Genomic DNA, 26,021 nt, shown 5'->3' on the forward strand with positions numbered 1-26,021 from the left:
TAGTATATTCATTATACATGGGGAATAGCATACACCATACCCTGTACAATAATGATGTGCTGAAATATACTGATAGTAATAAATGTCAAGTAATTATCAGACACAAATGTCCCCTGTAGAGAGGCTATTATAACCAATATCTCATATATGATATTTGGTGAAATCAAAGTAAAGAAAAGGAGATAATACAATCAATACTAAAAGGAGGCTATACCCTGTGAGGCAGTGGCCGGTGTCACAGGTAGGGGTCGCTGTGTGTTCCCCCAGGATGCGCACAGTGGCTTATTGAGGCCATAAGAGTGCATTGCAGTCACAGGCGTAGCTGTGATTGCAATGCAGAATAAAAGTGTTAGTATTGGACAAGCTATATGTCCAAGGCAGATTTAAGAAAACCTACTGGGCTTTAATTTCTTAAATGGATTACAGTATGGTAGTGGGGCAGTCTGTTTCATTCCCGGCTGGGTTTTCCATGTGGCCAAAGGCCACAGGTTGCTTGTAAAAGCCCCTGAAGCAGACGGTTGTGTGTGTCAGGTTCATAGACAGTGTCAGTCTGGTGTTTGGAGTACAGAGCAGAAGGCTCTGCAGAGCTCCACCTGTGTGAGGCAACACAGGCCAGCAGAGCAAAACAGCCAAGGCAGCTGAAAAGGCCTGGCACCCACAGCGGTGCAGTTGCCCATGGCAACTGGTCTCAGGAGGTGGACTGGCATGTTTATAGGTTGCAATCCAGATGATATGGTTCCCGGCTGCGATTGGGAAGATATTGTGTACTGTGTAGTGCTGTGAGTTGAACATTAACATGGCAGTGCAGTCGCCCACGGCAAACGGTCACAGAGGTGGACTGGCATGGTTATTGGCTGCAATCCAGAGGATATGGTTCCCGGCTGCGATCCAGAGGATATCGTGTGCTGTGTTTTGTGAGTTGCACATTAAAGAAACTTTTGCTTTGAACTTTGCTGGGTCACTGCCTCATCACTGCACAGGGTGTACAGCTGCACTACAACCCGCATAAATCATATAATACATGAAACCATATGGCACAGTCCCAAGCAATACCATCAAATATATCTAATAGCCCATGATTCTGGTATACCAATAGAACCAAATATTTATGATGTATAAGGTAAGGTGTGCTAGCCAAGCAATAGATGGTAAGAAAACATGCTAGGAATAGAAACACCCATGAAAGCCCACAGTTCAGGTAAACCCAGACACCCCACGCGTATCGCTGTAGATTACAGCTTCATCAGGTAACGTGAGATATTTGTTGAATTACCGGCCAATAAACTCAAGTTCACATCCTACAGTATCCCGGTTAGTGGGAGACTTCCCAGTGGCTGAGGACTGAGCTGCTCATGATAAAGGCGCCCGCTGCTGATCCATGATACGCCATGAAGGCAGGAAGGGAGCCGCTAGTACGAAGTCCACCCTGGACGGACTGGACGAGATGGAGGTCAGAAGCATATACCCGTCCAGCAAGTCCTTGCTCAGGGGGGAGAGCGTCAGGACCACCACGGAGTCTGAAGTGTTTGATGGCACCAACACTTTCTTTTTGAGAGCGCACTCAGTAACTGTACTGTTTATCCTGACGTGTTTCTTGGTATATGTCACGTTACTTGAAGAGATGCCACAAGACACCACCTTTAATACAAAAAGAGGAATTGTTGCCAGTATATTGGTTTTCCTATGTTTTGGAGTGACACAAGCTAAAGATGGCCCATTTTCCAGACCTCATCCAGCTTATTGGAGGTTCTGGCTGTTTATCAGTGTGGTGTACGAGCTCTTCCTCATCTTCATCCTCTTTTAGACTGTACATGACAGGAGACCTTTCATGAAGTTTACTGATCCAAATTGGGAGTTCCTCTACCAGAACGAGATTATGGCGGAAACTGCCTTATATACGATCCAAATAATAAGACTGATCATTATCACAACCTTTGGGATAAGATGGATGGCTTTGTACCTGCACACTTTCTTGGCTGGTATATAAAAACACTAGTGATCAGGGACTGGTGGATGTGTATGATAATCAGCGTTATGTTCGAGTTCCTGGCATACAGTCTGGAGCATCAGCTGCCCAATTTCAGTGAATGCTGGTGGGATCACTGGATTATGGATGTAATAGTGTGTAATGGATTAGGAATTTATTGTGACATGAAGACCTTGAAGTGGCTCTCCATGAAACTGTACAAATGGCAGGGTGGTTAAGTATTTCAGAAAGGTGAATCAGAATGGTCAGCAGCCTGGTGTGAAAGATATGCTTCCAAAAAGCAGTGACTCCAGTGAGGCTACAAAACATGCATCACTGGTTTGAAATTTATCCCGACAGGGTGACAGCGGACCTCATTTGTAAGGGCTTTGAGGAAGGATTTTTTGCACATGAGTTTACTAGTTTTGGTTGTATCTGGGTTGATAACTTGCAGTCAGCTAATCTGCATTTAGAGGTAGTTTGAGACAAAATTACAGAAGAAGTTGCTTAAGGGAGGGTAGAGAGTCCTTTTGTTTCTCACCCCCCCCCCCCCCCCGCCCCTTTCAGGGATTTCAGGTTATCCCCTTTGAGTCTGGTACCCAAAAAGGATCCTGATAGCTTTCGCCGGTAGTCCTAGTTTGTTTGTGTTTTAACATTTTGATTAAAGCAAAGCACATTCGTAGAAAGTTTAATCAGATTGTTGGTAATCTCTCCCATCAAAAGATAGACAGATTCCATTCATTGGTTCCAGCAGCCAACTCGGACGGTCTAAAGTGTCCAGGCAGGGGTGTAACTACAACAGGTGCAGGGGTTGCAATCGCACTGGAGCCTAGGGGGCCCTAAAAGTCCCTTTGCCCTATAGAAAAAGACTATTGCTATTAAAGATTTTAAATATTTGGGGGCCCCGTTGGAGCTTTCACATTGGGGCCCATGAGTTTCAAGTTACGCCACTATGTCCAGCCCACTTGTGGAAGTTGGTCTTGGACTAGCTGAAGGTTTTTTGAAGAAGTCAATAGAGACAAAGACTTGGAAGGCTTATTCGACTGCTTGGATGAATTGGTGTTAATTCTGTAGTGGCAATAAAGTTAGTGTGTGTGACTATCATGTTGAGATTGCCATAGACTTTGTGGTCAATTTATTTAAGCAAGGTTTGTCTTATAGCTATATAGTGAAGGTTTTAGCTGGTGTTTCATTTTTTCAGAAATGGTATAATTGTGCCCCTTTGAACTGCTTATTCTAGGTCAAGCAGGTGTTGAAAGGGTACAAGAGGGATAATTGTCTTGTGTGACAAACGGCGCCCCTTATCTTTTTCTTAGGTTCAGCGGTTAGTGCAAACGTGCAATTCAGTATGTTCTTTTCCTTATGAGATTCAGTTGTTTAGTACTGTGTTTATCATTGCCTTTTTCGGAGCATTTAGGATTGGTGAGTTGGTCACTTATAATAAGTGATTACTGTCCAATCTTTTGTTCCAAGACATTCAAGTGGAAGAATCTGTGGTAGTGTTTCGGGTTAGGCATTCTAAGACCGATCAAGGGTGCTGTGGTTCGTTTATGCTGTTTGGCTGATCCTACGTTTTGCCCAGTTTGTTGTATTAAACAGCATCTGGTTATCAGACCGGTTTCTTGCCGTTCCTTTTTTATTCATTTAGACTGTTCACCTCTGACTAGTTATCAATTCAATAAGATTCTTGGGGATTGTTTGTCATTGTTAAGTTTGGATTGGTTAAAAATTACATCCCATTCCTTTAGGATTAGGGTTGCGACGGAGGCAGCCAATTTGGGCTTGAGTGAAGACATAATTAAGGGCATTGGTAGATGGGGTTCTAATTGTTATCGTTCTTATGTCAGACCTAACTTATCCTTTTGATTGTGTATTTTCAGGTTCCAAACGATTGATGGTCTGGATTATTGGCCGTTCGTTTATTTTTTGGGCCCACGGAAGAGCAGCGTGTTGGTGTTATGGTGTTAATCTTAATTTGAAAGCGGATTCATATAATTTGTATAGGTGCGGGGTAAGAGGTTTATGCTGGTTTCGCTTTGGATAGTGCTCCAGGAGCGGATGCATAGTTGGGAGGCTCCAGATGTTTTGATTTTACATTTAGGTGGTCTTTGTTGGGATCTATGCAAAGGAGTTTTTTGATTTGCAGGAGTTTATTTCCCGTTGCGTTTTGTGCTTCTCAGAGATAGTTCCTCGCCTCATTTGGTCCAGCAATGAAAGGCGTTTTATGGATAAAATTGACAAACGACTTAATCAAAGTACGGCAAAGTTTTTGTTTTCGATAGGAGTTTCATATAGACATAGGGATTTGGGGGGTTTCGAGGTAGGCCTGTATAGGAAGGATGGTGTGCATCTCTCAGACAGTGGGTTGGATATATTTAATATGAGTTTGGGAAGTTTGATTGAAGAGACTGCGGTGGTTTGGAGGACCAAGCTTGCTGGGCGGAGACTTGATGGTTTTATTGTATATGGAGTAATGAATTTTATTGTTATTTCTTGGTTTAATGTATTTAATATTTGAGCAACCATTATTCATTGGTTTATTATATTTAATATTTGAGGATCCATTAATAAATACAGCGGCCTTTTATCTTCACACCATGTGTATTGTGTCATTTTATATGTGAGAGGCGTTGGGGGTTCGGTGCCTGCTATCCCATGTACAAGCCCCCCTTTAGAGCGAAGAGCATGGGGGCTTCATGGGATTGCGGCGCCAGCTCCTCCTGTTTACTAGTGGATAATTGAGTTAAGCTTGGTTCACATTGCGTCCAGGCAATCCGTTAGACGGACTACGTTACACCGCGGCATAAACGCGGTGTTACGTAGTCCGTTACGACCGCCATTGACTGTCGGATGCATCGCTAGCGCACGCCCACAATGGGCGTGCGCTAGGGATGTGCCGTCATTGAGTGACGGACCTGGAGATGCAGGCTGCAGCGTTTCTGGGTCCGTCACTGCTAGCGCAGATAGAGCTAGCAGATGCTCTACCTGCGCTGGCGCGATGTAAACGCCGGCACTTGCGCTAGCAGCAGCCCGTTAGCGTATGTGCTGAACGGGCTGCTGCTAACGCAGTGTGAACTTAGCCTTAGAGTTCAGTTTTGGTATGTCCCCTTAGTTCTCTCAATGTTTAGGCTCTATTCCTATCCCCCTTTTTTGATTTGTTATGGCTAATGGTTCTTACCTTTTTGTGGATTGGTTCTTTTATTCCTCAGGTGACAGGCAGAAATGAGCAACAGGAGTCTGATTGGTTAACAGATTTCGGCGCCAAGTAGAAGAGCTTCTCAAGCCCTGCATTCCTGTCAGAAGAGTTACAGCAGCCAGGATTTTATTTACAGCTGCCTGCCCGACCTCCCTAAGTTAATGTCGTCGTGGTATTCATTAGCTGGTTCTCGCACAGCTTGCTGGGCGAAGACTGGATGGTTTTATTGTACATAGAGTAATTAATTTTATTGTTATTTATTGGTTTAATATATTTAATATTTGAGTAACCATTATTTATTGGTTTATTATATTTAATATTTGAGTGACCATTAATAAATACCGCGGCCTTATATCTTCACTCTATGTGTATTGTGTCATTTTATTTGTAAGGTGGTGAGGGGGGGTTCGGTGCCTGCTATCCCATAGCCCTCCAGTTCACGCCTTACAGCTGGATGAAGTTTGAATGGAAGCCGACCTCAAACCTGCGCCGATGGTTATCGGTGTGTGGCATCATAGTGCTATTTTTACTTGCAGAACTCAACACATTTTACCTCAGATTCGTCCTGTGGATGCCTCCAGAGCATTACCTGGTGCTGCTACATCTGGTATTTTCTGTGAACGTGGGCGGGGTGGCCATGAGGGAGATCTATGACTTCATGGACGACTTGAAGTTCCACAAGCTGGGCCAGCAAGTGTGCATGGTGGCCGCTATCACCGTGACAGAGTTCCTGATTGTCATAAAATACGATCCTTGCACTATAACACTACCATTACCGTTCTATGTCGCACTTTGCTGGATTCTGGGTATAGTTCTGCTCCTATTGTGGACAGCATGGCGGTTCTTTATCAGGGACATTACATTGCGCTATAAAAAAATATTGCCGTCAGAAACAAGAGTACAGACCTGAAGAAGACGCGTTACAAGTGAACAGGGGAGCAAATCCTGAAAAGAACTGTTCTAAACAAAAGACCCTACAGTATACAGCCAGGCCTTGTGATGTTGGGGTCTGTACACTCATTGGTCGGATCTAGGTTGTAAGCATGGTGCACCACATTTAACGGTGTCACCTTATCTGTGTACACTTATAATACTAATCTGTTATACCCCCAATTACTGAGTAGAAGGCATTTCAGTAATTGGTCATCAGTGATTGGGCATCCAGCTCGGAACCTGCCCTTGTATAACTGAGGATGGCCATTTTTTGTGATTTAAAGGATCTGTTCACATTTGGTGATTTCACATTTTGCACGTGCACCTGGAAGGCTCTTGGCGCAAGTGCTGAACCTATGCACCGGTCCCATAGCAGCCAGAGTATGCAGAAAAAATGTGCCCACTGGGCCGGTGTTGGACTGGGAAGTCAAATGCTCGACAATAACCAATTCCAGGGCCCCACTTATCAGCTACATGCAAATGTGACATTATCCTCAATCACAAATTTATATAGTTCAGTAGATTAGTAAATGAATAAGATCCTGCCTTTGTCTGTACTTAGTGATTCGGGTGTATTGTGCCAAGTACTGCTCATATAAGCTTCTCCTGCTCTCCTGTGGGCCAGTTCAAACCTGCACTGGGCCCATATGTATTGCTATATCTATTGTACGCTGTTGAGTTGAGCCCAGTCTACATTTTCCTAAACAGGGGAGCACAGTAAAAGATAAAAAAAGAAAATAAGTGTGCGATACGTTATTTTATAACTGGAACCAATGGGCAACATATCCTAGGGTGTAAGCTTACATTAAAGACTTCCATAGGGGACTTGACCAGGTATAAACCTCAGATGGTAGCAAAAATCTTGGTGTAAACAACATTAATGTCCAGCATCTCAAATAGGCACTTTATTACGATTCTTTGCGTCTTAGTCTTCTATTATATAAATTGGAAATGCACATGAGTGTTATCACCAGCAATATGGCAAGTGTCAGCACCAGGGCCATTATACCCGGTCATGATGGGCTTGGGTCAATCAGGATCTGGGTAAATGCACCCTACGTGTGTCAATAAAAGGGTAGGGTAGATAAAGGCTACAAATACACATAGATGGTATGTAATAATAAAGTACTTATTATAGATTTAATATACATATATGCCTGAACATGTCCAGTTTTCCTGTTTGTAAATGAAATACTGCCACCATGTGGATGGATGGCCAAGTGAAATGCAAAGGCATATAAATATGCGGGTCTAAAGAGGGACACCTAATTGTACCATAATGGATGCTGCGGTCCGCGCTCACCAGCCAGGAGGAGGGGGTTGAGGGAGAACGATGCTGTGCCACCCACTACCCACTTAGCAGAGAGCAGCTCCTTTTACACTCACATCCAGCAACCATATTGATGTGCTGTACAGTGAAGTACAGCGTAATGTGAACAGTACCAAGTGAGTGGGGAGTAGAAAAGGAAGCTGTCTTATCCAATTTCCCTCCATTGTGCCCTGCACTCAGCAGCAGAGTGATAAGGGTGGCATCAAGCAGGGGGTGATGCTCACCGGCTTCTGTGCACAGCGGCTCCTGCTGCATTCAGCGCCAACATGAAAGCGCTGTACTAGAATAGTGTGATGTATTCCTAATTAAACTAGGTAATTTTCATGAGCTGGATATTTATATACCGTATACATAAACTGCAGTTGTTTCTGGACAAGAACTCTGCCCCTAGGTAGATGCACTGTTTATCACAGTCACTGTACTGGGACAGGCATCTACTAATACATAACTGCCAGCTGGAGCGGCATATACAGGGCGAATATCAAATCCCTACATCTAAGGGTATGTGTTCACGGTCCGTAATCACGGCGCTTTGGAAGGAGTGGAAAACCCGCTCCGCCTAAAGCGCCGCCCCCTTCTGTATGCGCGGTGATTCCGAATGTGTTCATTGCACATATCCAGAATCTCCGCATCCCATACATAGGACCCTGTTATTTACCTTGCAGCGACAGAGCGTCACCGCACAGACATGCTGCGGTCTAAAAAGACTCGCCGCATGTCCGTTAACGCAGGGCCGCCGCGTGCCTGTTCGCACGCATAGTGGAGACGGGATTTCATAAAATCCCCTCCACTATGCTGTACACAGCGTTCAATCCGCAGCTAATCCGGATGTAATCCTGAACGTGGACACACACCCTAATAGAGCAGAAAACTGACATAAACCCCAATCAAATAAATGTATATTCAACACCTTCACATGACGGGGTAGAGTAAGATTTACACTACTATGTAGCATTGGTGAAAATCGATTTGCACAGCCATGATAGTAATCTCAGTCTGCTGAACAGGAATCATGAGAATTGGCGCTTACCTTATAGCATCAGAGGGCTTCTTTAGCTATGCAACTTGATCTAATATTAATGACCACTGTTAAAGATGCACTTATTTTATTAATTAAATGTATCTAGATGTGTATGCAGTGTAGTATGTATGTGTTCATATACTCGCCTACTGCTTCTCTCTCTGGGATCCAGTGCCGTTCTGCTCCTCTTCTCAGTGACGTCACTGCAGTTGTGACTATTCGGCTCACTCTATTCGTGAGCTGGAAGTATCTTTATATAACTCTATGGAGTTTCGTTCTGCCACTCTATGGGCTTACATTGTAAAAGTCACTACCGGGTCCTGCAGAGCACAGCGTGATTGGGAAAGTCTGCAGAGAGTGACGTCACTGAGAAGAAGAACGGCGCTGGATCCCAGAGAAAGCAGCGGTAAATGAGTATGTTAATACACTCACACTACATTACATGCATATAAATACATTTAATGAATGAAAAACTTAATGAGAGTTCCTCTTTCAGGATAGGACATCAATTTTAAAATCCTGGACAACCCCTTAAAATCGTGTCATTTAAACACCCAAGCCAATAACAACCAAGGCCAGATGACAACAAAGGCCAAATACATCCATGTTTCTGGCTGAATTAAGTTGAATAGCCCTATAATTCTTGGCCTTCACTATGTCACAACTCCCGGGTATTAATGCTGCAGGGAGAGCTGCGTGCCGCAGCAAGGGAGCCAAGAGCAGAGCGACGGGAAACTCACTGAGTAGCAAACAGGACCTGAACCACGTGACAGGGAAGGAGGTGGTCGAGGGCGGCGCCAGATGCTGGGGTACAGAGGAGACGATGTACACTGGAGAGTAGTTAAACGTGCCAAGATCAAAACCAGGAGATACCGAGGTAACCAAGGGTTGAGACGGAGGGATAGTCAGAAAGGGAGCCAAAGGTTAGAAAGCCAACAGAACAAACAAGCATAGTAAAGCACGGACAACAAAGCACGCAATTGCAAACTGAGTACACACTCAAGAGGTCAGACACACAGACTAAACGAAAGTATAGCTGACAGGGAATCCTAGTCTGGAGTGTGTATAAATAACCCTCCCAGATCCAAAGAGAGGCCAGCAATATTAACCCTGAGAGAGCAGGACATGAACCATGTCCTATACCATGACAAACTACTTTTTTCATGTTAGTTTCTGCAAGCACCTAGTTTATAGTAAAAAGACTTCTAGGGCGATTTTATATGCTGTCAAAAAATCAGCTAATGAAATGATTTGTCGACAGTATAACTACCACTTGTGCTTCTTTCTATCTTGGTGAACTATTATTTCTTCCATTAAACATGACATGCTGTGTTAAGCCTTTACCACTTTAGAGTCATCCTTGGCGTGTCCTGAAGAAGGGGTTATCTGGAGAAGTATAGATAGGCTATTGGTTTAGGTTTCCTTCCTCTGGCTTAGCTTGTTTTAGTTGTGATCCTTTTCACCGCATGTTAAATGATTTAGTGATCCCATTTTATCCCCAGAGACAGGTTGCTTCTTTCTATCTTTAATTAATAAGTTATCAAGCAAAACACAGGATTGCTAAGCAATAATTTTACCTATTAAAGTAGGGTCTGATGCCAATAAGAATATGAATAATATTTTACCTTATGCTACTAATCATAGACATAAATAGAAGACTATCCCAAAGTGAAAATAGCATTGCAATTTGTTTCCAAGGATCCAGCAGCATAAATAATTTGGAGCACATAATATAGTTGATAAGGCTCCAGTGCTCTGTTTCTTTATTGCCACATTCCTTTGTTCTCACACATAAACAAGACAAGTCTTAATTTATCTGTAATCCAACATGGGGTAACATATAAAAAAAAAAACGTACAAATAAAGTACATGTCAAACACATGCTTCAATGGATATCATGCGTGGGGTGCTTCAGCCATCCTATATTTAACATATACCGGTAGGTTTCTTACTGGATGGCACAAGATTGTACTGAATTACTTTCATGTCAAGCTTAATGCAATTCGACTTAGGTTAAAGGGGGTGTTTGAACAAAATTCACATTTTATCGTTGGTTTGGTAAAGTAAAAAATAACAAACAAAAAAATATATTCAACTAATGGTACTTATCAGGATCCAGCACAGGCCGCTCTGTTGTTTACTTTTACCCCCGAAGGAAATTGTCACCGTTCAAGACAGCTGCCACCTGTGAATGCCTGCAGCGGTCAGGTGTCTTCAGTAGCATGTCATCGTTGACATCAGCGATGACACGATGCTGGACTCAACTGGCCACAGAAGCCAATCATAGGCCACTCCGGTCCTGCCGCCTCTTGGACGGTGATGACTTGCTCGATCATTACTTGATCATGAAGTGGTCTGCTCTGTATATTGGTACGCAAGGTGTGCGGAACCTTTTTCTGCTGTAGGCAATTTGGATATTTAGAGCATCACTTGGAGGCCGTACAAAATCAAATCAAATCAAATTGAAAATTACTCTGCTATATTTGGTAAGAAATTTTATTAACTCACCCTATTGTCATGGCTGGAGCTGTTTCTCTTTGATGCAGCTCTGATATTAGGTGGTATGTATGATGTTGCTACTCATAACTACTTTTCCAAATTTACGTTGCTCTGGAGTGCAGGTAACTATGCGCTAATGAGTTCTGTAAAGAATTCACAGCAGTAATTTGTACTGAACACAGATGTATATTACACTGGATGTCTCCTCATAACCCGTATCTAGAACTCAAGAACTGAGACTTTGCTGTGTATACATCACATGGGAGACACCGAGACTGCTGTATACATCACATAGGAAACACTGAGATTGAGGACATGGGGCTACACTATATACATAACAAAAGACATGGGGCTTTGGTATATACATCACAGGAGATATGGGGCTGTGACAAATATATCACAGTAGACATGAGGCTGGAGCATAGACAACACAGGAGACATGGGGCTGTGGTGTAGATATAACAGCAGCTATGGGGCTGTGGCATAGAAATCACAGCAGACACTTTGGAACTGCAATATAGACATTAGGAGTAGATGCTGCCACTATGGATCTCAGGAATCTGCCAGATATAAGTTCATCAAGTGGCATAAACAGTGCTCACGTCTGAGATTCCCCACCTCTTTGGTAAGTGATAGTAGATGGGTATAGCTTAGTTAGCTATTTTTACTTTACCAAGCCACCGGTAAAAATTTAATTTTGCCCAAACAACCCCTTTAAGACTGAACACATGTGTATAAGTAAATGTTTGGGGGCCCTCTATGTGTAACTCCTTTTATGGAGTTGTCCGATTTTCTGATATTGATGACTTATACATAAGATGGGTCATCAATATTTATTTATTTAATTTTACTCACTTATATAGCGCCATTCATTCCACAGCACTTTACAAACATTATTGACACTGTCGCCATTGGGGCTCACAATGTAAGTTACCTATCACTATGTCTTTGGAATGTGGGAGGAAACCGGAGGAAACCCACGCAAACACAGGGAGAACATACAAACTCCTTGCAGATGTTGTCATTGGTGGGATTCAAACCCAGATCCCCAGTGCTGCGAGGCTGCAGTGCTAACCACTGGTTCACTGGCTAGTGAGCTCTGGATCATGGATCCAAAATCCAGCTCCCCCACCAATCAGCACCGGAGTCAACAAGTATACAAAGCAAAACACCGAAGCCTCAATACTGTATAGTGGCTGATACAAAGTATGGCTGATCAACTCAAAGACGCAGGTAGAGTTCGGTTTTAAGAGGTAGACAGAAAAGAAGACACAGTCAAGAATACATGCTAGTCAAAGCTCTAACAGAATAGAACCAACATACCTTTGCAGACCTCACAAACCAAAATTACCTTTTTTCTTAAACCTGGGGCACTTTGCTATTGGTATTAATTAAGGGCATTTGGTACACACTGACCTCGAAGAGCCCAGAAGCCAAGGGATTAGGCATGATTTATGGCTAGTGTGGCATGATACAGGGGAACAACAGTGGGAAGATGAAGGACACTAAATACCTTTGTTCACGGTTAAGATAAAAGAGATACAGTGCAGGTTCGAGTATTTACTGCAAATTTATGTGAGAGTCCTTCGAGGAGTGGTATCCTATTCAAGCAATAACTCGATGAGTTGATCAGTGGCATTTCAAGTACTGTATCTTTAAATGCAGTATGCAACCATCAAGCGTACTATGTCCCTCTGTGTGTTTGTAACCATCAAGCACATGCCTCATTGTAAAGTAAATAGGGTTGATCCTAACTATGGGGATGCCTATAAGTAACTCCTATAGTCCAACATCCACAAGGAAAGGATCATCTCTTCTGCAGATGCAGGCCTTCTGTGCCCATTCGTAAATGCAAGTGCGGTGTCACATCTATAGGTTCTGAACATGAAATTTCACTTGTACATCTTGTAGGAGGATAAAACAGACATGTTCTCATTGTGTAACCTATTCATGACTGTGCAGACTATATAGTGCTGTATAATATTAAATAATACCAACAAAATGAAAAATGAAACAAGTTACCATATGTTTTGGTAAGCATATGTTGTCTGCAGACATAACTGTGGGAATAGTAATGTAATGGCATGGAGAATAGCTTTGTAACCAGATCTATGGTTGAGTTTAGACACAATCGAAATTTATATTGATACACAATATACCGTATGTGTGCATTGTAAACCAACTTTAAGTGGTTAAATACATTGCTATCCCTGCCCACTTTTCCAATAATACTACTTTAATGGGTGGTCTCGCTGGAGATTACAATGCAAGGTCCATACATATAGTTACGAGTTCTCCTGAATAACCTTTTGCAAGAAACATTTAAGGAACAGACACACAATACCATATATAAATACCAGAATGTATGGGGTAATTATAATACGGACATAATGATACAAAATGAGCTTTTTTGGAGGGAGGAGATTGGAAAAAGAAGGGTACATTTATGTAATTTTAAAAAAAATACTTTTGAAACATTTTTGTAGTTATCTTAAGGAACTTCAGCATTGCAGTACATTGCGAAAGTATTAACAATACCATATGAAAATGTTCAAAGAGAGGGGAAGGCGGCACTCTCTGTGTTTAGACCGCTTGAAGCGCTGTTGTGCGCGAAACTGCCATTGTCTGTCTTTTTTACCTGCACCCTCCTGCATCCATGTGTTAAGTTTGCTAAATAAAAAAGTGTTTAATGGGACAGACAGTGCCGCCTTCCCCTCTCTTTGAAAAATTAAAGTCTTATAAGAGGTGAAGCACCTGGAGTTTCCGAAAAATCGCAAGGTGTGCGGGTATCCTCTCATGCTGTGAGAGCTACGAATGGTGCCGGTTCGTCTCTCTTTTTTTGTACAATATCATATGAAGCTCATCATATAGAAATGATAACCATGTGTTTCTGGTTTGCATCAGTCTCTTTCCCTATGCATATTGTATAGTGTACCGCAACCTCCACACTACAAGTAGCAGGCTCACACCTGCTGATGTACGGCATGTTTTATTAATGCAGAATGAGATTTCCGTACAGTTCAGAAACACTTCATGCAGCTATTTCATCAGACAACTGCTCCCCTTACTGACCAAATAAGTAACTAAAAGTGCGATGCAGCTGGAATCATAAGCCAAGGAACGTCAGAACCAGTGGTATAGTAATGCAATGGATTGTCTTATAGCTGAACTTCCCATGTCCTCCATTTCCACATGACACCTGACATGTATTCTCCCTGAGGGTCCTGTACATTTTAATAGAGACCGTGACTAAATCCATAACAATTTAATAATCGTGCTCAATACGTCCAAGTATGGAATTCATCAATCAAGGCATATGGGGACAAAAGTAACCAGCTTGGCTGGTGGTTAGCTCAGCGTACAGTACTATGGGGTCCTCTGCCATGTCTTTTCTAACATCCTGTTTCCTCCATTCACTAATTCTTCTGTGACATAACAAGCTCCTAATAACACAGAAAAAAAGCAGTGCTGAACAGGGCAGCAGATGTCAGAGCACAAAGGGCTTCAGCTAGATTGTGTGCAGGGGGGTGCAATGCACCTGCCACAAATCCCTGTCTGAAATATGAATGCGGAATGTCTCCTTGTTAACCCATTAACCTCCAGTAAGGCCCGCAATGAATTGCAAGTGTCACTATGTTCTCACTGGACCTCAATTACATTTTGTAATGAGCAGTACCAAAAAAAGCCAAAAACGCTTACCTAGCTTTTAGAATACTGGGATATATCGCAAAGAATTTCATATGAGGTGAATATCTCATATATAGGGAAATTGAATGCAAAGGAATGGACACCTATTTCTTCATAGAGGTAAGATCGTTACCCATGGTGAGATCTGGCAGTGCCTACCTACTCTAGACCGGAAGAGCCTACCTACTCTAGACCAGCAGCACCTACCTACTCTAGACTGGCAGCGCCTACCTACTCTAGACCGGAAGCGCCTACCTACTCTAGACTGGCAGTGCTTACCTACTCTAGACCGGCAGCGCCTATCTACTTCTGACCGGCAGCGCCTACCTACTCTAGACCGGCAGTGTCTACCTACTCTAGACCGGCAGCGCCTATCTACTTCTGACCTGCAGTGCCTACCTACTCTAGACCGGCAGTGTCTACCTACTCTAGACCGGCAGCGCCTACCTACTCTAGACCGGCAGCACCTACCTACTCTAGACTGGCAGCGCCTACCTACTCTAGACTGGCAGCGCCTACCTACTCTAGACTGGCAGCACCTACCTACTCTAGACTGGCAGCGCTTACCTACTCTAGACCGGCAGCGCCTATCTACTTCTGACCGGCAGCGCCTACCTACTCTAGACCGGCAGTGTCTACCTACTCTAGACCGGCAGCGCCTACCTACTCTAGACTGGCAGCACCTACCTACTCTAGACTGGCAGCGCCTACCTACTCTAGACCGGAAGCGCCTACCTACTCTAGACTGGCAGCGCTTACCTACTCTAGACCGGCAGTGCCTACCTACTCTAGACCGAAAGCACCTACCTGCTCTACATCGACAGCACCTACCTAGTCTGTACTCTGGACTGGCAGTGCCTATCTACTCTAGACCGGCAGTGCCTACCTACTCTAGACCAGCAGTGCCTACATACTCTAGACAAGCACCGCTTACCTACTCTGGACCGGCAGTGCCTATCTACTCTAGACCAGCAGCCTTGGCATATGGAACAAGAATTCCATGACACAAATACCTAAAATACAAAGTCGCCCCAATTAACTCAGTCTAATACTGATCCTTCCTGATCCCAACATAGGACACGATTTCCATTCCCTTCTGTTTTCTTTTGTTCTAAGCCTCTATCCTATTCTTGCCCCCATGTTCCGTCTGCGGCTGCACTGATAACACATCCCAATAATCAGTGCCCTCTCCTTCGCTGCCTACGTAATGTTGATCTAGCCCGAGAGGACGCTAGGGCAGTTTTTCGTTCAGACGATTCCTGAGAGCGGACAGCCTGCACAACACAAATGAAATAAACTTTTCTCTCTAATTGAAATGATTTATCATGCAGGATGATGCGGCAGCTGCTGTGGGCTAGGTCGTGTCACTTATTTCAGTCACCGAGTGAATAAGACAGCGAGCTGTTCTCAGGTTGCCCGTACAGGTGCCGCACAGACAGGCCGTCTCCATGGGAACACATGGGGCCTGAATGCACCAAGGACGGGAGTGTAGGAGGAGGACCTTGTATAGCCTCCCTCATCCCTCATCCCTCTCCCCCCATCACTCCTTCACTGTGAGCAACCAACCCTACAATCCGCCAATCGATAGCGGCTCCTGGGGTGGGCCTGGGACACTCGGATTAAGCAGGCTTCTTTTTTTTTTCCTTCAAAGCCAACAGCTGGGATACAGTGATAAAAGAAAACGAGGCACATAAGTAGTGAGCTACTTCCTTTCGGTTAATGTCACTGTCCCCTTTTCAGATCCGAGGCTATATATAATGTCTGTGGCCTAACGTGCGGGTGTCATTATGGATGCTGCAGGAAGCAGACATGGGGGGTGCCTTGTGCACTTGCTGTGGTCGGTGTTGGTGCTGGGTTAGGAGTCTTTTTTTTTTCCTCTCCTCTCATCTCCCTGCTGCTGCCTTCTCCTGTCCTGGAGGTATTTCAGTGTTGCCATAGAAACCTGGGCAGGCAGCTCTCCCTCCTTCTGCTCCCTCTCTAGTGCCCTGCGTGCCAGGCCGGGCCCACAATCACTGAATGCAAAAGATGGAGCGAAACTGTGACAGTCCTGCTGTCCTGAGAGCTTGTGTCCACAGGTCACATGGAAGATGCAGCGCCCACCCTATGCCATCAGATGGGATATTTACAACTATACTAGGACTGTTCCCCACGTAGCCTCCTCCGCCCAGGAGAAAATAAGCAATGTAATAGTCCCAAATCATATACTGAATGTATGTAATTTACAGGAGCACGGAGGGGGTCAGAGCACACAAGGTTTCATCGCACTCGCCGCCCTTCGTCGCTTATTTGCTTCCAATTGACAAATTTGACAAGCTTGCAGGATTCAATCATCTGTGACAGAAGTTTGCTTTCCTTATTAAATCCCCCTGCCAGGCACCTCTGCTCTCCGAGGGGTAATTACGAGATCTCAAATTCCTAAATGAATGAAAAGAACAAAAAAAAAAATCAACAAAAGAATATTTCTATCTTTTAATAACACGAAACCCAATAATCATGCCCACTGTGAAAATGACCAGAGCGGCTAATGTACAAAAAAATGGTTAGACGTAGGCAAATCCACATCTTATAGACAGGACCACTGAGAAAGCGTCCCGACCAGCTAAAAATAACCCCGAGAGCAACGCTCCAGTATGGGCAGCAGAGGGAAGCAGTCCTGTAGCCGTGCGGCAGGGAATCCACAGGCCACGGATCAGGCACACATTTCAGAGGAGCAGTCCTGACACACAGTTGTGCGGTCATGTCACAAAAAGAAGAGCACAGCAGTGGTTTACCTCTCATTGCTCGAGATAAAAGACCGAGAGCTGATACAAAGGAGAGCACTGTGCTGATGCTAAATTGTATATACACAGGCGGAGGAAGGGAAAGCGTAATACTCTCAGTACTAATCAATAACAGGTAGACCTCTAAAGGGGTCTCCAAGCCAATACACAGATGTGGCAGAGCTTCTTTTGTGGCCTATGAAAACTCTGGTTTAAGCTGCTACACAAAATCTGATTTTCTTACGGGGTCATAGAGGTTGGGTTTTAATTCTAGAAAATCTTTGTTTGTCTTTGGGTTTTCCAGGAATATAAAATACTAACTGAAGAGCCCGGCGTTGCCTGGGCATAGTAACTAACTGTGAATAGTTATAGCACCTCACTTCTCTCAGTTTCCCATCACGCCTCTCATTTTTCCCCCTCGCATCTCTCATTTTCCCCCTCACATCTCTCATTTTCCCCCTCACTTCTCACATTTTCCCCTTCATTCCTCTCATTTCCCCCCTAACACCTGTCATTTTGACCTCACATCTGTCATTTTCCCCTCAGTATATACCTGTATGTCATCTTCCCTATATAGTATATACCTGTATGTCATCTCCCCTGTATCTAGTAAGTACCTGTTTGTCATCTCCCCTGTATATACTTGTATGTCATCTCCCCTGTGTATAGTATATACTTGTATGTCATCTCCCCTGTATAGTATATACCTGTGTCATCTCCTCCTGTATATAGTATATACCTATATGTCATCTCCTGTATATAGTATATACCTATATGTCATCTTCCCTGTATATAGTATATACCTGTGTGTCATCTCCTCCTGTATATAGTATATACCTGTGTGTCATCTCCTCCTGTATATAGTATGTCATCTCCCCTGTATATCGTATATACCTGTTTGTCATCTCCTCCTGTATATAGTATATACCTGTATGTCATCTTCCCTGTATATAGTATATACCTGTGTATCATCTCCTCCTGTATATAGTATATACCTGTGTGTCATCTCCTCCTGTATATAGTATATACCTGTGTGTCATCTCCCCTGTATATCGTATATACCTGTATGTTATCTCCTCCTGTATATAGTATATACCTGTATGTCATCTCCTCCTGTATATAGTATATACCTGTATGTCATCTCCCCTGTATAGTATATACTATACTATAGTATATTCTATGCCATCCAAAGGAAACTCTACCATCTGAAGCCACCAGTGAGGGTCTGGCTAAAAATCTTCGACTCCATTATCGCCCCAATCCTCCTGTATAGCAGTGAAGTCTGGGGTCCTCACACCTACCCAGACTGGTCAAGGTGGGATTCCAGTCCAACAGAAATATCCCACCTGTAATTCTCTAGGTCCATCGGAGCATCTCCAACAGTGCATGTTGGGCCGAGCTGGGCACATTCCCTCTACACCTAACAGTTCTAAAGAGGGCGCTGTCATTCCGGGCTCACCTGCATAGGAGCAATCCAAGCTCCCATCACCATAAAGCCCTGATACATGAAGGTGAAAAAGAAAAACCAGAACCCTCGGAACAGCCCAGCCAAACCCAACCGGACCAGAACACCAATCACAACAACCTGACAAAAGCCGGAATCAGGAAGATGGCAGACGAAGGCCAGGAGAGGTATGTCAGTGACTGGAAGAATTATATCATCAGCTCACAGAAACTGATCATGTACCGGGGTCTACAGAGAGACTACAGACTGGCCCCATATCTGGAGAAACTCCCGGACCCCAGATATCGCAAGATCCTGAGCCGATATAGACTCAGTGCCCACAGTCTGGCCATCGAATGTGGCCGACACAGGCAGAACTATAACAGAACTATAAGCCCAAGGAGGAAAGACTGTGCCAACACTGTGATCAGGAGGAAGCCATAGAGGACGAAACCCACTTCCTGCTTCCTCACTTCAGGAGACTCTCACATCTCTTGCCGGACTTCATCACCATGAAGACGGAAGAGAAAACATATATCCTGCTGGGAGAAGAAGAGAGAGAGCAGTGGAGATAGCAGCGCGGTATGTGAGCGAATGTCATAGACTGCGAGAAAGAGAACTATGATGCCATGGACTATAGACCCCACAAGGGATCTGCCCCCATCCACCTTCCCTATGCCATGGCCTATAGCCCCCACCCTGGATCTGCCCCCATCCACCTCCCCTATGCCATGGACTATAGACCTTACCCTGGATCTGCCCCCATCCACCTTCCCTACAGTTCCTACCCAACATCCCCACAGTCTCTATCCCTATTGCCATTATACACTTGATTTGGCAAAACTGATGTGTATTTGGTCCTGCCAATAAAGCTTCTTTGAATCTTGAAACTTGAATATACCTGTATGTCATCTCCTTCTGTATATAGTATATGCCTGTCTGTCATCTCCTCCTGTATATCGTATATACCTGTATGTCATCTCCTCCTGAATAGTATATACCTGTATGTCATCTCCTCCTGTATAGAGTATATACCTGTGTGTCATCTCCTCTTGAATATAGTATATACCTGTATGTCATCTCCTCCTGTATATAGTATATACCTGTATGTCATCTCCCCTGTATAGTATATACCTCTGTCATTTCCTCCTGTATATAGTATATACATGTGTGACATCTCCTCCTGTTTATAGTATATACCTGTATGTCATATGCTCTTGTATATAGTATATACCTGTATGTCATCTCCCTTGTATAGTATATACCTGCATGTCATCTCCTCTTGTATACAGTATATACCTGTGTGTCATCTCCTCTTGTATATAGTATATACCTGCATGTCATCTCGTCCTGTATATAGTATATACCTGTTTGTCATCTCCCCTGTATAGTATAAACTTGTATGTCATCTTTTCCTGCATATAGTATATACATGTGTGTCATCTCCTCCTGTATATAGTATATACCTGTATGTCATCTCCTCCTGTATATAGTATATACCATACCTGTATGTCATCTCCCCTGTATAGTATATACCTGTATGTCATCTCCTCCTGTATATAGTATATACCTGTGTGTCATCTCCTCCTGAATATAGTATATACCTGTATGTCATCTCCTCCTGTATATAGTATATACCTGTATGTCATCTCCTCCTGTATATAGTAGATACCTGTATGTCATCTCTCCTGTATAGTATATACCTGTATGTCATCTCCTCCTGTATATAGTATATACATGTGTCATCTCCTCCTGTATATACGGTAGTATATACCTGTATGTCATCTCCTTCTGTATATAGTATATACCTGTATGTCATCTCCTCCTGTATATAGTATATACCTGTATGTCATCTCCTCTTGTATATAGTATATACCTGTATGTCATCTCCCCCTGTATATAGTATATACCTGTATGTCATCTCCACTGTATAGTATATACCTGTATGACATCTCCTCCTGTATATAGTATATACCTGTATGTCATCTCCTCTGTATAGAATACACCTGCATGTCATCTTTTCCTGTATACAGTATATACCTGTGTGTCATCTCCTCCTGTACATAGTATATACCTGTATGACATCTCCTCGTGTATATAGTATATACCTGTATGTCATCTTCACTGTATAGTATATACCTGTATGTCATCTCTTCCTGAATACAGTATATACCTGTGTATCATCTCCTGTGTATAATATATACCTGTGTCATTTGCTCTTGTATATAGTATATACCTGTATGTCATCTCACCTGTATATAGTATATACCTGTATGTCATCTCTTCTGTATAGCATATACCTGTGTGTCATCTCCTCCTGTATATAGTATATACCTGTATATCATCTCCCCTGTATAGTATATACCTGTACGTCATCTCCCCTGTACAGTATATACCTGTATGTCATCTCCCATGTATAGTATATACCTGTATGTCATCTCCTCCTGTATATAGTATATACCTGTGTGTCATCTCCTCCTGTATAGTATATACCTGTATGTCATCTCCCCTGTATAGTATATACCTGTATGTCATCTCCCCTGTATAGTCTATACCTGTATGTCAACTCCTCCTGTATATAGTATATACCTGTATGTCATCTCCCCTGCATAGTATATACCTGTATGTCATCTCCTGTATATAGTATAACCCTGTGTCATCTCCCCTGTATAGTATATACCTGTATGTCATCTCCGCCTGTATATAGTATATACCTGTATGTCATCTCCTCCTGTATATAGTATATACCTGTATGTCATCTCCTCCTGTATATAGTATATACCTGTATGTCATCTCCTGTTATGACCTGGTGGTCAGGACAATATTGGACCAGGTGGATAAGAGCACACGGAATGACCTGATAGTTACTGATAATATAGGACGAGCTCTGGGACGTGGGAACTCTACTGACCACAATCCCTAATCCTATCAACCACACTAGAAATAGCCGTGGATTGCTCCTAACGCTCCCTATGCAACTCGGCACAGCCTAAGGAACTAGCTAGCCCTAAAGATAGAAAAATAAAGCCTACCTTGCCTCAGAGAAATTCCCCAAAGGAAAAGGCAGCCCCCCACATATAATGACTGTGAGTAAAGATGAAAATACAAACCCAGAGATGAAATAGATTAAGCAAAGTGAGGCCCGACTTACTGAACAGACTGAGGATAGGAAAGGTAGCTTTGCGGTCAGCACAAAAACCTACAAAAAAACCACGCAGAGGGCGCAAAAAGACCCTCCGCACCGACTCACGGTGCGGAGGCGCTCCCTCTGCGTCCCAGAGCTTCCAGCAAGCAAGAACAATCAAAATAGCAATAGCTAGACAGAAAAATAGCAAACCAGAGAAAAACAAGCAGTCACTTAGCTTCTGCTGGGAAGACAGGTCACAAGAACGATCCAGGAGTGAACTAGACCAATACTGGAACATTGACAGGTGGCATAGAGCAAAGATCTAAGTGGAGTTAAATAGAGCAGCCAGCTAAAGAACTAACCTCGTCACCTGTGGAAGGAAACTCAGAAACACCCACAGCCACCAGAGAAAGTCCATGGACAGAACCAGCCGAAGTACCATTCATGACCACAGGAGGGAGCCCGACAACAGAATTCACAACAGTACCCCCCCCTTGAGGAGGGGTCACCGAACCCTCACCAGAGCCCCCAGGCCGACCAGGACGAGCCAAATGAAAGGCACGAACCAGATCGGCAGCATGAACATCAGAGGCAAAAACCCAAGAATTATCTTCCTGACCATAACCCTTCCACTTGACCAGGTACTGGAGTTTCCGTCTCGAAATACGAGAATCCAAAATCTTCTCCACCACATACTCCAACTCCCCCTCAACCAACACCGGGGCAGGAGGATCAACGGATGGAACCACAGGCGCCACATATCTCCTCAACAACGACCTATGGAACACATTATGGATGGCAAAAGAAGCAGGAAGGGCCAAACGAAATGACACAGGATTGATAACCTCAGAAATCTTATACGGATTAATGAAACGAGGCTTAAACTTAGGAGAGGAAACCTTCTTAGGAACATAACGAGACGACAACCAAACCAAATCCCCAACACGAAGTCGGGGACCCACACAACGCCGGCGGTTAGCGAAATGTTGAGCATTCTCCTGGGACAATGTCAAATTGTCCACCACATGAGTCCAAATCTGCTGCAACCTATCCACCACAGTATCTACACCAGGACAGTCCGAAGATTCAACCTGCCCTGAAGAGAAACGCGGATGGAAACCAGAATTGCAGAAAAACGGCGAAACCAAAGTAGCCGAGCTGGCCCGATTATAAAGGGCGAACTCAGCCAACGGCAAAAAGGACACCCAATCATCCTGATCAGCAGAAACAAAGCATCTCAGATATGTTTCCAAAGTCTGATTAGTTCGTTCGGTTTGGCCATTTGTCTGAGGATGGAAAGCCGAGGAAAAAGACAAATCAATGCCCATCCTAGCACAAAAAGATCGCCAAAACCTCGAAACAAACTGGGAACCTCTGTCAGAAACGATGTTCTCCGGGATACCATGTAAACGAACCACATGCTGGAAAAATAATGGCACCAAATCAGAGGAGGAAGGCAATTTAGACAAAGGTACCAAATGGACCATCTTAGAAAAGCGATCACAAACCACCCAAATGACCGACATCTTTTGAGAGACGGGGAGATCCGAAATAAAATCCATAGAAATATGCGTCCAGGGCCTCTTCGGGACCGGCAAGGGCAAAAGTGTTGTGAATTCTGTTGTCGGGCTCCCTCCTGTGGTCATGAATGGTACTTCGGCTGGTTCTGTCCATGGACTTCCTCTGGTGGGTGTTTCTGAGTTTCCTTCCACAGGTGACGAGGTTAAATCGTTAGCTGCTGCTCTATTTAACTCCACTTAGATCTTTGCTCCATGCCACCTGTCAGTGTTCCAGTATTGGTCTAGTTCACTCCTGGATCGTTCTTGTGACCTGTCTTCCCATCAGAAGCTAAGTTCCAGCTTGTATTTCTTTGGTTTGCTATTTTTCTGTCCAGCTTGCTATTTAATTTGTTGTCTTGCTTGCTGGAAGCTCTGGGACGCAGAGGGAGCGCCTCCGCACCGTGAGTCGGTGCGGAGGGTCTTTTTGCGCCCTCTGCGTGGTCTTTTTGTAGGTTTTTGTGCTGACCGCAAAGTAACCTTTCCTATCCTCAGTCTGTTCAGTAAGTCGGGCCTCACTTTGCTAAATCTATTTCATCTCTGTGTTTGTATTTTCATCTTTACTCACAGTCATTATATGTGGGGGGCTGCCTTTTCCTTTGGGGAATTTCTCTGAGGCAAGGTAGGCTTTATTTTTCTATCTTCAGGGCTAGCTAGTTTCTTAGGCTGTGCCGAGTTGCATAGGGAGCGTTCGGCACAATCCACGGCTATTTCTAGTGTGTTTGATAGGTTTAGGGCTTGCGGTCAGCAGAGTTCCCACGTCCCAGAGCTCGTCCTTATTATCAGTAACTATCAGGTCATTCCGTGTGCTCTTAACCACCAGGTCCATTATTGTCCTGACCACCAGGTCATAACAGTACAGGTGGCCCAAAGTACTAATGCATCTCAATAGAGGGATAAGAGAAGTTCTGAGACCATTTTTTTTTCTTTGCAGTGTGTTTTGTCTCTCTTTTCCCCTTTACCTCTGGGTGGTTCAGGACACTGGTGTAAACATGGACATTCAAGGTCTGTCCTCTTGGATGGATAATCTCACTACAAGGATACAAAACATTCAAGATTTTGTGGTTCAGAATCCGATGTCAGAGCCTAGGATTCCAATTCCTGATTTGTTTTTTGGTATTAGATCTAAGTTCTTGAATTTCAAAAATAATTGTAAATTGTTTCTTGCCTTGAAACCTCGCTCCTCAGGTGACCCTGTTCAACAAGTAAAGATCATTATTTCTTTGTTACGTGGTGACCCTCAAGACTGGGCATTTTCCCTTGCTCCAGGAGATGCGGCATTGCGTGATGTTGATGCGTTTTTCCTGGCGCTTGGATTGCTTTATGACGAACCTAATTCAGTGGATCAGGCAGAGAAAATCTTGCTGGCTCTGTGTCAGGGTCAGGATGAAGCGGAGATATATTGTCAGAAGTTTAGAAAGTGGTCTGTGCTCACTTAGTGGAATGAATGTGCCCTGGCAGCAATCTTCAGAAAGGGTGTCTCTGAAGCCCTTAAGGATGTCATGGTGGGGTTTCCCATGCCTGCTGGTCTGAATGAGTCTATGTCCTTGGCCATTCAGATCGATCGACGCTTGCGTGAGCGTAAAGCTGTGCACCATTTGGCGGTACTATCTGAGCATGGGCCTGAGCCTATGCAATGTGATAGGACTTTGACCAGAGCTGAACGGCAAGAACACAGACGTCGGAATGGGCTATGTTTTTACTGTGGTGATTCCACTCATGTTATCTCCTATTGTCCTAAGCGCACTAAGCGGTTCGCCAGGTCTGCCACCATTGGTACGGTACAGTCTAAATTTCTATTGTCTGTTACTCTGATTTGCTCTTTGTCATCCTATTCTGTTATGGCATTTGTGGATTCAGGCGCTGCCCTGAATTTGATGGACTTGGAGTATGCTAGGCGCTGTGATTTTTTCTTGGAGCCCTTGCAGTATCCTATTCCATTGAGAGGAATTGATGCTACGCATTTGGCCAAGAATAAGCCTCAGTATTGGACCCAATTGACCATGTGCATGGCTCCTGCACATCAGGAGGATATCCGCTTTCTGGTGTTGCATAATCTGCATGATGTGGTCGTTTTGGGGTTGCCATGGCTACAGGTTCATAATCCAGTATTGGACTGGAAATCTATGTCTGTGTCCAGCTGGGGTTGCCAGGGGGTACATGGTGATGTTCCATTTTTGTCTATTTCGTCTTCCACTCCTTCTGAAGTTCCAGAGTTTTTGTCGGATTATCGGGATGTATTTGATGAGCCCAAAGCCAGTGCCCTACCTCCTCATAGGGATTGCGATTGTGCAATTAATTTGATTCCTGGTAGTAAGTTTCCTAAGGGCCGATTGTTCAATTTATCTGTGCCAGAACACGCCGCTATGCGGAGTTATATAAAGGAATCCTTGGAGAAAGGCCATATTCGCCCGTCGTCATCACCGTTAGGAGCAGGGTTCTTTTTTGTGGCCAAGAAGGATGGTTCTTTGAGACCTTGTATTGCTTACCGCCTTCTTAATAA

At 43.9% G+C, this 26,021-nt stretch overlaps 1 protein-coding gene and 1 pseudogene across 5 annotated transcripts in view; one reads left to right on the forward strand and one right to left on the reverse strand.

Annotated features, from left to right (window-relative positions):
- The window catches only part of NOL4 (nucleolar protein 4), a 456,659-nt gene that overhangs the window by 284,043 nt on the left and 146,595 nt on the right, over positions 1-26,021 (reverse strand). The window lies entirely within an intron of this gene.
- Positions 1,379-6,196, forward strand: LOC138642282 (phosphatidylserine synthase 2-like; annotated as a pseudogene).

The sequence above is a fragment of the Ranitomeya imitator genome, chromosome 6 (assembly GCF_032444005.1).
Source record: "Ranitomeya imitator isolate aRanImi1 chromosome 6, aRanImi1.pri, whole genome shotgun sequence".
NCBI classification, from domain to species: Eukaryota; Metazoa; Chordata; class Amphibia; order Anura; family Dendrobatidae; genus Ranitomeya; species Ranitomeya imitator.